Source organism: Oreochromis aureus, linkage group 22 (assembly GCF_013358895.1).
Source record: "Oreochromis aureus strain Israel breed Guangdong linkage group 22, ZZ_aureus, whole genome shotgun sequence".
NCBI classification, from domain to species: domain Eukaryota; kingdom Metazoa; phylum Chordata; class Actinopteri; order Cichliformes; family Cichlidae; genus Oreochromis; species Oreochromis aureus.
This window is the reverse complement of record NC_052962.1, coordinates 3,341,624-3,356,486: the sequence shown is the minus strand read 5'-3', so window position 1 is coordinate 3,356,486 and position 14,863 is coordinate 3,341,624. Positions and strand designations below refer to the sequence as shown.

The window sequence follows — 14,863 nt, the reverse complement described above, 5'->3', positions numbered from 1 at the left end:
AGGTGATAAAAAATAAACCTTAGACTCAAACGTTAGAACGGGCTTTTCCCCGCAGCACGCCGTGTAATAAATACACAAAGAAAACGGCAGCCGTTACAACTTATGTCTACAAATGTATAGTTTCATGCATCTGTTAAAACACTCGACTCCAAGTACATGACGCGCAGCTGGAAACACTTCCTGCAAGTCGAGCTCACAGAATTTACAGAAAATGTTACATTTTTGTGATTTATATCGTTATTGGGACGATAGAATTCTTATATCGGGATATGAGATTTTGGTCATATCGCACAGCCCTAAATCATACCTTCATGAATTTCATTAGGTTGTGAGCAGCATCTGATGTGCTAATCTTTGAAGACTTCCTTCCTTTAGATGTTGGAGGTAACAAGTGAAGCAGCAAAAGAATGGCAGCCAACTCGCAGTCCCATACTACAGAATAAGAATTAAGATAATCACAATGACTGTCATTTAAAGGTCCACAGCAGTCATTTTTTTCCAATGTTATTCAATGCCATGATGACATTTTAGATAACTGATAATTTTTCAAATAAAGGAGTTTTCCATTGTCTTCAGTATGGTATGACAATTCATTTCCAGAGATTTAAAATCTTCGGGCCACCAAATTGATGTAAATATTGAGTCATAACAATAGTAACATTATGTAACTTTTTTTGTCAAACTTTAAATGACATTAAGGTTTCAGGTTTACCATGTTTGTAAATTCATTTTCACACCATACTGAAATGTGATTTATAAAATCAACAGCTGTTGTAAAGGTGCCAAAACATGTTTAGGTTTAATGGTATGGTCCACTAATATACTGTGCTGTGGGAATTGCGAAAATGCTGTAAAGGCATGTGAAATCTACCATCTCCAATTTACACTTACCACCCTCGTCAGAGTCACCATGTGAAGAAACGAGCAGCTCATCCAATTCTGTACTCTGAGACAGATTCTTGCAATCTTTGATGATTCTTGGCTTGAAGAATGTTGGCCACTTCGCAAGGAATTTACCAGACACTTCCTCCCCAAACAGCATTGTGAAGTCTTGGTCAATCTTAAACACAAAATGTAACAATAGAAAGAACGCATTAACAAGCAAACAAACAAAGGAACCACAAAGCTGTCAGTAAATCATTTTATGCCTTACCAAGCCAGGTGTATCCAGAAATCTTGGGAAAAGGTCCAGGACAGAAGAAGCTGTGGCTGGATCTTGAATCACTTTTTGCCTATGTTCAAATGTCACCTTCATTTTCTCTTTGACAAGTTTCATGTCAGTTGAGTGCCTCATCAGTGACATAGCTTCCTTGCATTCATCACCTGGCAACTGTCTCGCATTTGAACACAAGTCGCGAAGAGTCTTGGGGCTGTCTTGAAAATCTCTGATTTCTTCATCTTTTCAGTAGAGTTGCGCTGCACTGTTTTCAGTCTCCATGCCAGGTAACCAGAACCACTCTGGTGATCATAGAAATGTTCCTGCCGAATTAAGAGCAAGAGAGATATTTGTTTAGTATTGATTATCTGTTACCCAACACTGTTTGTAGCAAGTTTTGGATACTGAAGAAAACTCGTTCCTGACTGTTGGGATTGTTCAGTGCTACATGTCAAAAAGCCAGATATGGCATCATGCATTAGAGGTCTATTTAAATCAATTGTTACAAAAAGACATTTTTACATTTATTTATTTTGGGTCCATTAGGGAATAACTGCCTGAATTACAGACTGACCTGAATTAGTCTCATAGTATGATTTCTTTAACCACTGTATCGGAGAAGCCAACAACAAAATACTTTCACAGAGCACTGACTTTCATATCTATAGGTGTAGTTGTTTATTAAATAAACCAGAATCAAAAAAGTCAAATTACAGATATCTAAAATATTTGTCATTTTTACTTCCCACCTCTGCTCTCTCTCACTGTTCCTGTCACTGTCTTTCTGGCTTATCTGATGCTGTGTATCTTTAGATTATGCTGTAATATGATTGAGGAGTGATATAATTTGGCTTGAACATTGTTTCATTATTTTACCATAGTTAAAAAAAAAAATTTACTTTACAAAAAAATCTAAATTTATACAACTCTTGCCACTTAAAAATGTCTTACATCATTGTACCAAGAGTTACATATGTTTTTACTCAACCGTGAAATGCATATCATTAAATACTAAACAATAACATGTTTTGATCAGCCTTTCCACAACACAAATGAACAACTACTGACAGAGGAGCTACAGAGAAACGCAGTTCAGCACTTCTGGTGTGTCAGTGCAACTCATTGTCAAAGTGATGAAAGGTACACAGAATTCTCTCGAAATCATCAGTGCACATGTAATGCCCTCACATTCCTGGCCTACCTTAATGAGGAACACCAGTTCAACACAGCCCGACTTGATAAGGTGCTTGAACAGGGAGATGCACTCTACTGTTGGATTAAAACAAATCTTCAGCAGGAGAGCGTTATACACAAGATCATCTGACCATGGAGGACCTGCCCAAAGAAGTTCATGCTGACATAAATGTCTACAGTGTGAAAATGGACAACATAAAGGTACGGATACCTGAAAGCAGCAGACAAAACTTATCAAAGAAAAGGGTGGTGGTTGCCTCTTGCTAGTCGCCTTGTATGTCTGTCAACAGATGTGAACTATGCTTTGCTCATGGTTTCGCCTCAGTGCATTGCAGTTTTCCGTGACAAATCTGGGAGGTATGGATTATTTGATTCACATTCAAGAAGTGCAGCAGGTTTACCCCAGCCAAATGGAACAGCAGTCATGCTCACTTTCACTCATGTGAATGACCTGATCACCCACCTGCATAACCTTTTCCAAAATCAAGGCAGGTATGCAAGATATGAGTTTGTGCCTGTTTCTTTCAAAAGAGTCAGCACTCACAACGAACAGCCTGCACAGTCAACTCAAGCAACACCAGGAGCAACAGCTACATCACCACAAAATGATGAACCACAAATCACAAATCCCACTGTGCAAGTGCCTCAACCAGAATCAGCCCAAACCTACATGACAATGTTAGAAAGTGCTTTAAACCCACAACAAGACAAAAAGGCTTCAAATCAAATTTGTGAACATCAGCTTGAAACATCTGTTGATCCAACAAGCAACATCCAAACAGAACAACAAGAAAATCTTGAACTCAATAATGAAAGAGATAAAGTCATAGATAAACCCCCCCAAAAAGCAAGAAATGTATGCAGATTAAATAAACGACGACGTGGGAAAGCTATTCGTCAAGCTCAAAAAAGTCACAAGCAGCATCTAAAAGCTAAAGAAAAATCTTCATCTGAAGACTTGGCAAAGAAGATAAACAAAAAAAGACACGAAAAGCAACGATATGCCTGCTTTCCTGAATTTCGAATGGAAAAAATTACAGGCTGTGAAAACTCAATATGCTCAAAACTGTCATCGCCATAAACAAAAACTGTTATCAGCCAAAGATTATTATGCAAATCCTCATATTCAAGAGAAGATAAAAGCCCACAAAGTGAAGAGATACCAAAATGATCCTCATTTTCAACAAAAAAAGAGAGACTAAATTATCAGAAGATATACCACAGATGCCAGCTTTCGAACCAGACAGAAACAATATGTGTTCCGAAGATACAACACGGATGCTGACTTTCAAAGCAGACAGAAGCAATATCTGGTCCAAAGGTACAACACGGATGCTGACTTTCAAAGCAGACAGAAAAAATACATGAGCCAGAAATACAGAGAGGATGATGTCAGAGAAAGGAAGAGGGCGTACATAAGAACAAAATATGCATCGGATCCAAACTACAGGCACAAACAAAAAAAATCAATTCATGTCAGGTATCATAATGACTCACAATTCAGACTGCACCATATACAGCGCTGTGCAGAGTACCAGAGACACAAAATGGCTACCACTGCATCTTTCGCCATTTATAAAAAGTTGTGTGCGCAGAGAATAAAGAAGAAATACAGACGACTAGTAGCACAATTCCAGCAGGGTCCACAGTCTGAAGCACAGCTTGTAGTGAATAGTGTGATGCAAGCAGCCACATTAGCTTTCCATGAAACAATTAAGTTAGGACCCACCCATGTCTGTACAGTGTGCCACAGAACTCTGTTTCCTAATCAAGTTCAACACTGCAAAAGATCAAAGTATGTTAAAAATAGTCATATTGTTGACACTTGCTTGACAGGAAAATTTGTCCATGTTTGTGATAGTGAATGTACAGCTAACTGTACCTTTCCAAAACAAAGAATGCAAGAGTGGATTTGCTACAACTGTGACAGCCACCTACAACGAGGAAAGATCTCTTCCATCGCAGTGGCAAACAATTTAGCACTAGCACCCATTCCAATTGAACTGAGTCAATTAAATGTACTAGAACGACAACTGATTGCTAAAATTCTCCCGTTTGCCAAAATCATTGCATTACCAAAAGGACAGCAAAGAGCCGTACATGGGGCTGTTGTTTGTGTACCGTCGGATGTGGAAACCACAGTAAACTGTCTTCCCAGACCTAGCAATGAAGCCCAGCTCCTGCAGGTACAACTGAAAAGACACATCAGATTCAAAGGATACCAACACTTCTACACTGTGAACATGAAGAATGTGTTAGCAGGCTTATCAAAGCTAAAAGAGATGCATTCAGAATACAAAGATGTATCTATTGATGATGACGCTACTTTTGCTGATCTCACAAATAATCAGATAATCGAGACGGAACATGGCACTGCTAATGCAGATATTCAAGATGCACTGCCCAGAAACTTCGACAACCAAATTCTACCAGAAAGAAGAACCACTGAGGATACAACAGCTGGAATACTTGAGCCATGTCATGATGTAAACGAACTATTGGAGCCTGAACAGTCAAATGGAGAGCCCTTACAAGATATGGAGAAAGAAAAGGAAGAACTTCGCCCTGGTCTTGTTCTAGACACCTGTATGCAACCACCAGATATAGCACAGGACATTTTATCATATGGTGAAGGAATATTTAGCATTGCACCCGCCCAAGGAAATAGACCTGTTGGCTTCTTCTCTGTTCCTAAACTTGAAGCCATGGCCTTTCCTGTGCAGTTCCCAACTGGACAGAACACATTAGATGAAGCCAGACAAGTCAAACTGTCCCCAAGCATGTATTTTAATACACGGCTGTTCTCTGCAAATACACGGTTTGCAACTGACCAAAGCTACCTATTCTTTGCACAGTTTGTAACAGAAACACACATGGCTACAAACAGCATGTCCATCCAATTGCGCAAAGGGAAGGCAATCACCAAGGATGGACGTAGAATTTGTAACAGAATGCTTCAGAATAAAGACGAAGTGGAGAGACTGATAAATAACAAAGATGCAACATGCTTCATGAAACCTCTGAGAGGTACTCCAGCCTATTGGGAGAAGGCACTGAAAGATCTCCATGCTATGGTCAGACAGTTAGGAAAGCCAACTTTTTTCCTGACATTTTCAGCTGCTGAAATGAGATGGCCTGAGGTTGTTGAGGTCATAAAAACTCAACAAGGTGAACAAGTGGATTTTTCACAACTTGACTGGAACACAAAGTGTGAAATTCTCCGAAGCAACCCTGTGACTGTGATGCGATTGTTTGAAAAAAGAGTCGATGCACTAATGACAACACTGATCCTGTCCCCGGCACAGCCCATCGGTGAAGTAGAAGATTACTTTTATTGAGTGGAGTTTCAGGCCAGAGGTAGCCCTCATATCCATTTACTGGTTTGGGTCAAAGATGCACCTAAATTTGGAAGCAACCTTGAAGACCACGTGTACAAATTTATTGACAAGTACATAACATGTAAGATGCCTGACCAAAATGCCGATCCTGAACTTCACAAAATTGTGTCTGAGGTTCAATTCCACAGCAGAAATCACTCCAGATCCTGTAAAAAGGTAATGTGTCATGTGGGTTTGGGTTCCCCAAACTACCCGTGAACCAAACAATGATCACTTTCCCAAGCCCAGATGATGACGATGATCACAATGATAAGCAGCATAGCACAAGTAAGGAGAAAGGCACAAATGAAAAACAAAAGCAAAAAAAACAGACGAATGGCTCTCGCAAAACAACAGAAAGAGGCCAAAGAAAAACTCCAGCCATTGAGAGATTTGCTCTGTGACCCAAATTCCTCGTTTGAGGACTTGTCTGAGCTGCTTCACAAATGCAAATTAACTTATGAACAATACTTGGATTGTGTCTTCAATTTAAGCAATGGCCATGTCAACCTCTTAAAGCGTGAACCTAATGACTGCTGGGTGAATGCATACAATGCAGATCTGCTGAGGGCTTGGAATGCCAACATGGACATCCAATATGTCATTAATGACTACAGCTGCCTGATGTACATGATGTCTTATGTCTCTAAACCCGGATTTGAGATGACACAATTTCTTAATGGAGTCATCCAGGAGGTAAAAAAGTCCAATGTCAATGAAAGAGATGAAATGAAACAGATAATGCAGGCATATGGTAAACACAGAGAAGTCAGTGCCCATGAATCCGTGGCAAGGACATGCAGCCTGCCATTAAAAAAGTGTTCACGCAGTGTGGTGTTCATACAGACTGATGATGATGCCCTGAAAATGAGTCTCCCGATGAGCAGGTTGCAGAGCATGGCACCAGATGATGAAAATGTGTGGATGTCTGGATTGCCAGAAAAATATGCAAACAGACCCAGAACACCTGAGTTTGAAAGAATGTGTTTGGCTGAATTTGCTTCAGAGTACAGGATTCTCTACAGCCGTCAAACAGAGTCAAAAAATGCCATCCCTCTTTTGAATAACATGGGTTATATTCAAAAGAGAACAAGAGGGAAACCTGCAATAATCAGATATCCTCGGTTCTCAGAAAAGAAACAACCAGAGAAGTTTTATAGCAGACTACTAAAACTTTATTTTCCACATCGATCAAATGATGACCTTAAAAAACACAAAATACCCCACATCCGAACAGTTCTACAAAAGTGGACGAAAACATGGTTTTGCAGTACGGCCAATTGTTACCTTTAACAAAAAGCGTTATGAAAGCCATGGCAAAACAATGGAAAGGGCACTGGAACAGATTGAACAACAAGGCCCACTTATCAATGCATGGAACACCTTTGCACCTGAGGTTGAAGTAGATCGTTTAGAGTGTGTGGCCCAACGACAATCCAGACATGACACTGACGAAAATGAAATGGACATTGTTCCAGACTACCAAGTCAGTGGTAGCAGCAGTGGAACCATGCCAGCAATCATAGCACCAAAGCTGAGCCCAGACTTTGTCAGAAAAATGTACCAAAGTCTGAATGAAACCCAAGCATCCATATTCTATGCAGTGCGTGAGTGGTGTTTCAAACTTGTGTGGGGTCACTGTCCTGAGCAGTTCTTTTATTTTGTCTCTGGAGGAGCTGGCTGTGGAAAATCACATGTTATCAAGTGCATATATGAGGAGGCAACAAATATTTTGCACCAACTCCCCAGATTCCGTGACCAAGCAGACATGTCCTACCCTGCAGTACTACTGACTGCATTTACTGGCACTGCAGCTTTTAACATATCTGGGAAAACACTGCACTCTCTGCTAAAGCTGCCAAAATCTTTAAAACCGCCGTATCAGGGACTGGGGAATGCACTGGATGAAGTGAGAGCTTCACTTTCAAATGCAGAGATTCTGGTCATTGATGAGATATCTATGGTTTCTAAAGACCTTTTGCCTACATCCACTGGAGACTTCAGCAGATCAAAGGAAACAAGAAGCCTTTTGGTGGGATGTCTATCCTTGCAGTAGGAGACTTTTACCAGCTGCCACCCTTGGAAAAGCCAAACCACTCTGTGTGTACGAGGACAATGTCCTTGATCTCTGGAAAGACTATTTCCACATGGTCAACCTGACAGAAATCATGCGACAGAAAGATGATCATTCTTTTGCTGAAGTTCTGAACAGGATAAGAGTGAAGCAAAAACAGATTCTCTTGAAGCCAATGACAAAGCCTTGCTCACACAGGCTATCCATGACATAAAAGACTGTCCATCTAATGTATTACACATTTATGCTATAAACAAAGAGGTCGACAAACACAATTCAGCAACTGTAACTGCTCTTCATTCTGATATCATAAATATTCAGGCCGAAGACTACAGAAAAGACCCACGAACGGGTGAGATGGTCCTCCTGGCAGATATGATGAAAGGTAACAAAAGAGATTTACCTGATAACATACAAGCTGCACCTGGAGTGCGTGTTATGATTTTTAGAAATTTGGATGTTGAAGATGGGCTTGTTAATGGGACATTTGGAACAATCACGAACATTGTGACAACCACACAGGATGGACCAAAAACTGTGAATCTCATTGGACTTACGCTGGACAATCAAAATTCTGGGCAAAATTTCGCAGAAAAATACAAGGATCCTCAGACAACCTGGTATATATTGAAATGTGAAGAATCTACAAGTAAAAAGGAGTTCTTCGCAGGCAATTTCCAATGAAGTTGGCCTTTGCATGTACAGCTCACAAAGTACAAGGCATGACAATGGAGTCAGCAGTAGTATGTTTGAAGCGTGTTTTTGAACCTGGAATGGCCTATGTTGCACTCAGCCGCACAACCTCACTTAAAGGACTGTACATCACAGACTTTGATGAAAGGAAAATCTATGCTGATCCTGCCATCACAGATGCACTCAAAAATATGAGACATGCATCATTTGAGAATGCAAGACCACTGTTGCAATTCTTAAAATCAGTTGTTCCCACAGTCCCCATGTCGACAATTATCCATCACAATGCACAAGGTCTCCCAACTCACATGGAGGACATGAGATGCCACCATGAACTCAGCCTTGCTGATGTTTTATGCATAACAGAAACTCACTTGTCTGGATCATCAGTTTCTCCTTGCTTCCAGCTGGAACAGTACAACATGGCCACACGCAACAGACACGTCTCTTACACATACCATACAGACATGGTAAAGGTAAATGGCGGTGGAGTTGCAATGTACTACAAAACAGTTCTTACAGCAGAGTCTCGAAAATACCTGCAAAATGTGACTGACCTTGAATTTGTTGTTATCAAGGTTGAATCGCCAGTCACAGCTTTGATAGCAACTGTATACAGGCCACCAAATTACAGCCACGTGAGGTTTTTACCACAAATGCAATGTCTTTTGGACTCATTGGAAATGATGAATTGCCAACCAATTATTGTTTGTGGAGACTTCAATGAGGACCTTATAAGCAGAGGAAAAAAACCCATCCAAGAACTGTTTCAGTCAAGAGGATATGCACAACTTATTACTGCTGCAACCACCGAAAAACACACATTGATTGATCACCTTTACATATCACAGCCATACGCCTGCCTCCAATCAGGTGTTCTGAATACATATCACAGTTATCACAACCCCATTTATTGTGTAATTCACTAACACAAAATGACTGCAAGGTTGTGAGGGATATGGACTTGCCAAGTGATCTTAGTGTCTTTGCAACTGAGCACACTCTACCAGCAACACTGACAGCTCACCAGTGGGAGCTGATAGATAAGACTGCTCTCATCCATTGAAGAGCTGACCAGAAACGTGAACAGAAAGACTGCAACTGCACCTGATGGGATCCCTGCCATAACAGGTAATTGTATTTTTGTTTCTTACTTTATATTGTAACATTTGATATTGACATTGTTTGAAACAAACTATAATCTCATCCATTCATTAAGTCATCCATTCATTCATAACTCCTCAGATGTGTTCTGTCCAGTGAAGGCAGTGGAGAAGCCCTACACTAATCTTGAAACTGTGCCACGCTACTAGAAACCGGCTACAAGGATGGGCAGGTATAGTGAAATTAAAATGCACCTTTTGTTCAACAGGTTTATATACAGTCAAGTGATCAAAAGACTCCAGTATTAAACCCATTTAAACCAACTACATGCTTGGATTGGAACTGTATACAGGCCACCAAATTACAGCCACGTGTGGTTTTTACCTCACATAGCAACTTACCTCATCCAAAGACACCAGTATTAAGCCAATTTCTTTTTTTACTACCTTTTTAATATAGTTTTGGGTAATTTAGTTCTAAAGTTAGATTTGTTTTTGCAATTATTTATTAGAACTTCATTACTTGCCAGTTTGCTAACTGAAGAGCTGCGCTTTGTGATGTCTCTTGTTTTATTGTTTTAAATTGTGTTTTCCTTTTATCTGTTTCTAGCTGTTTTCGCAAAGTCAGCCAACCACTTGCTTCCAAATGACCCTTATCCAGAAGTATCCGTGAGTGCCTCATCAACAGAAACTAAAGTGGAGACCTACCTCTCAGAGAAAAACGCACACATAAGAAAAGCCGACCCACTTCAGTACTGGGAAGAACATCCTAATCTGTTTCACTCTATGGCTGCTGTTGCGATCCCACTGTGCCCCCTGTAGGTCTGTGGACAGTTTTGGATTTGTTTACATCTCACCCCAACCGGTCGCGGCAGATGGCCGCCCCTCCCTGAGCCTGGTTCTGCCGGAGGTTTCTTCCTGTCAAAAGGGAGTTTTTCCTTCCCACTGTCGCCCAAGTGCTTGCTCATAGGGGGTGATGATTGTTGGGTTTATCTATATACATTAATGCTTGTATGCTTTTCATTTATACTTTTGCCTTACTCTTCAGTTCATAATATAAAGTTACTTGAATGGTTTCCTTTTCCTTTTTTATTTTATATTGCTTTGCTATTTACCACAATCTAAATATCATGTTTAAATGTCATACATTATTGTAAATGGTATTTGTACAAAATATTGTTTGAATAACATGATACATTTATTAGTCTCACAAGGGGAAATTTCATAATTTGCATGTGGAATTTCCCCTTTCACATTAAAATACCTTTGAAATACAAATTGAATACCGCTTAATGGAAATTTATTTCTATCACTTTAAACGACTCAAAACTGTAAAATCTAAATTGTAACTTCTCTTGAACACCTGACACTAAAGCATAATTAAGTGTGCCTATGCCAAGAGGCACACTTATTACTATTCGTCGGACTTATTATTCTTATTCTTATTATTCTTATTCTTAATATTATTCTCCATCTTCCGCCTAAATTTCGGCGCGTAACTCGCCCCGCAGTTTTGAGACAAGCTTCATATATGTTACCTCATTTTGTGCGGCTGGATCTGGAATGGTGTGCTATGACTTTTGGTGTTTATGACTATTATAGTTTTTTAAATATTAATATTTTAGTGAAAATTTTCCCGCGCTTCTCTGCTGCACAGTTTTGACACAATTGTTACCTATGTTAGATCATTTTGTGCGGCTGGAGCTGGACTAGTATAGTATGACTTTTGGTGTTTATGACTTTTATAGTTTTTGAAATATTTAGATTTTAGTGCAAATTTGGGCCAATTTCTAAGCTCCTGAGAAAGATTCTACTTTTGGCCCCATAGAAACAGACTTCATTTGTGGTGTGTTGGCTCTCTCTAGTGGTATACCCGGAGTAGTACAGCCAAAAAGGTGTATGCTTGGGGCGAAACTCCATATCCCACAATTCATAGCACGCCTCTGCAGAGTAAACAATGGCGGCCACCACTTCGTTTTATATGTCTTTTATTAGTATTTCTAGGTCACAAAATAAACTTTTAAGATATTTTCAGGCGAGAATGTAGGTGTGTAAACTTCAAATATCTACTCGTTTTATCAAGACATCCCATATTAGCGACAGTTCTCTTACGTGCTGCTGATAGCCGGCTAGCTAGCTAGCGCCGCTAGCTTAGCTAGCTAGCGCTGCTAGCGACCCTTCGTGAAAAAGCACCCAGGCTTGGCCGACAGTGAGGTGGCTAAAATTTGTTTCATCACCCGATCGCTCGGCAAGGGTCTGTGTCTTAGCTGGACTTATTTTTCGTTTATATGGGCCGATGATGCTGGTCGATGTGGAAAAATAACAGAGTTGTTTGGTGGTGGAGCTACAACAGAGGGCAGCTATCCACGGTGTGTGACAGAAAGGACATGCATGAGCGAGACATACGAGGCGGTGAGGCGACCGCCAATCGACCGGTGTTTGCTAACGCGAGGTCAATCGTGGATCAGGGAAACCCGAAGGCAGGGCGTGAGGTGAACTGAATTTCAGGTAAGTTATGAACTGCACTCTATTTGGGTCAGATATAAACCGAGTTTAGGTGTAGTTTATTTTCGTTGTGCTGACTTTTTCAATCACTTACAATAACTCGTACTGCGTGCTAGCTAGCATGACGGAGTTTCTATACAGCTGTGTCTTGCTAAGCAGTGTTGGGGAGTAACGGAATACATGTACCGCCGTTACGTATTTAGAATACAAAATATGAGTAACTGTATTCCGTTACAGTTACCGTTTAAAAGGTGGTATTCAGAATACAGTTACTTTGTTGAAATAAATGGATTACACGGGTACTTTCCTGTTTCATATTGTCGCGGTCAGGACTGTTTGGGTTTGTTTGACAGCTACGTTCTGTTGTTCCAGGCGGCAGCGTTACGGTTGCCATGGTTACAGGGTGACGCGCTCTCTCTGCGTGTTTCCTGGGTGAGAGCGCTTTTTGTTGTTGTTGTTGTGCTAAGCTAAAAAGGCAGAATGCTACAGGCATGGCCCTAAAGAATGTAGCCTCATGGGCAGTGTAGTCCGTGCTGCAGGGAGAATGGACTGCCATACCCGTTATGTGTCTGTGAGCGAGGAAGGGAGAGAAAGGAAAAGTCCGAGCTGTCACGGAGCAAAAACGGGAGCTGGAAGCATGTAAATATAATAATAACCACTGCAGCCAAGAAGAGTGCCTGACGAGCCCATTTGTAAGTAAGCTATTAAGACTTGACTGTACACTGTGTTCGTGTTTTCCTCCGGAAAAAATAAGTTCTGTTGGAGCAGCCTTTCAACGCCTCTCTCTGTCTCTGGCAAGCAAAGTTGACCCAGACAACAAAGTAAAGCTAGTTTTCGGCTACCAGCCCGACACGGAACCCGACGTATTAGCCAGAGGTCCCTTTACTACGGTTCGGAGCCGCGGACCTTCAGTATCAGTAATAAATCACAGCAATAGTACATTCACGTAGTTGTAAACAGCATGATAATATATTAAGTAATCCAAAGTATTCAGAATACGTTACTCTCATTGAGTAACGTAACGGAATACGTTACAGAATACATTTTGGGGCATGTATTCAGTATTCTGTAGTGGAATACATTTTAAAAGTAACCTTCCCAACACTGGCGCTAAGTTACCGATTGTTATGATTTAATGTTGTCAGTGTTTTGTTTTATGTTATGTTTAAGGATTTGTTCTCGTTTCCTGTTTTATTGTGAAGGTCTGCGTCTCATGTGAGTGTGTTCAGTTTTACCTCTGTCTCGTCTTGTTGATTATTCCCAGCTGTGTTCCCCACCTGTGTGTAATCTCCCTGTGTTTCCCTGTGTGTATTTAAGTTGCGTCCTCTGTCTTTGTAGTTTGGCTGGTCCGTCTGTGTATCCACCATGTCTCATCCGTGTGTTTCCCTGCTGCCCAACCGTCATCTGTTTTCTGCTCGCTGTTATTCGTGTTCAGGTTTGTGTTTCTGTTCAGGGTCAGTAGTTTAGTTTTCCCAGTATAGTTTAGTTCTCCGTTTACCATTTTGTCCATCTCATAATGTTTCTTAATAAAGAAGAATAATGAAAATGAAGACTTGGATTATGCTCCACAGGGACTATGACAATTTGATGCAGACATTTTACTAATGTTTTGCTCTTGTCAACCATTCCTGTTCAGAAGCACTATATTCAGAAACTACCATAATGACAATGAAAAATAAGATCACTCCATAACAAATTGTGACTTTCTTCTGAAACATTATCAATACGGGGCTAGCAACCAATGAAAACGATGATCGATTTTAGTTAACAACGACTTCATGACATACAGAAGAATCTATTTAAGTGGTGTAATAATGGTAAACAACTAAAATTATAGACATTAAAAAAACCCAAAGATTTTTCTTAATGTTTACATCACCTACCCATGGCTCTCTACCATGTCTGCCACAAGGATGTTTACCATCTTTCTTCTTGTAGTATCAGAGAGGCAGTTTGTTTTCTCATATTCCTTAAATACTTGATCACCATCTGGCTTTGAATACAAGGCTGCTCTGACGATCTGAAATAACAATTGCAAGATATTCATAGAAACCAGGTAGGTATAAAACTTATCAGCATCAACTGCTATAGCCTCTGCATTAATCACTACATCTCATTTAATCATGAGAGGGACCATTGTTTTGTTTTTGTAATTTTCAAATTTAAAGATATTGAGTATTGGTACAAATGAACAGGTAATTGGTTACCTGAGGTTACCTAAAGTTACAACATATCATATCCTGAAGATTACTTACATTTCTTGCAGTGTTGGTGTCAAGAGGTCCTTCAATTAGCTGTCTTTTCCGAGCTTTGGTAGATTCCAGTATTATTGTTGTGTCTAAACCCGATGATGATCCTTCTGATGCAGGTGATGGTGACAACTCTAATGGAGATGGGGCCTCTGAAGAAGACCCTGCAACATTGTTGTCTAACAATACATACAGCCTCATAGATTTAAAGAAGGTTATACCAACTATAAATTAATGAATTTAACAACGCATTTTTAAAGGAAACATACGGCGTTAACTTCTTACCACTGCATTCTTCAGTGAAGACACGGAAAGACACCTGAGATGACTTCAAAAGTTCATCAAATATGTCCGAATCCACTTCCACTCCAGCAGAATCCATCAGGACCAAATTGGTAGAACCTGGCAAACTGAATTTCACCAGCACTAAAAAAGAAATAATCAATAAAGTTCTATATGGATTTATAATTCATAAATCCATAATTCACAGTTTTACTTTGATAATATTTATA

General features: G+C 40.1%; 2 long non-coding RNA genes across 2 annotated transcripts; one reads left to right on the top strand and one right to left on the bottom strand.

Annotated features, from left to right (window-relative positions):
* Positions 1 to 276: 276 nt before the first annotated feature.
* LOC120435905 lies at positions 277 to 14,448 on the bottom strand. Its single transcript, XR_005610007.1, has 5 exons — positions 14,358 to 14,448; positions 13,986 to 14,122; positions 1,154 to 1,479; positions 892 to 1,060; positions 277 to 432 (listed from the first exon to the last, which is right to left on the bottom strand). It is a non-coding gene; the product is annotated as an uncharacterized LOC120435905 (long non-coding RNA).
* Positions 8,952 to 10,397, top strand: LOC120435904. Its single transcript, XR_005610006.1, has 3 exons — positions 8,952 to 9,625; positions 9,740 to 9,830; positions 10,208 to 10,397. It is a non-coding gene; the product is annotated as an uncharacterized LOC120435904 (long non-coding RNA).
* Positions 14,449 to 14,863: the final 415 nt, after the last annotated feature.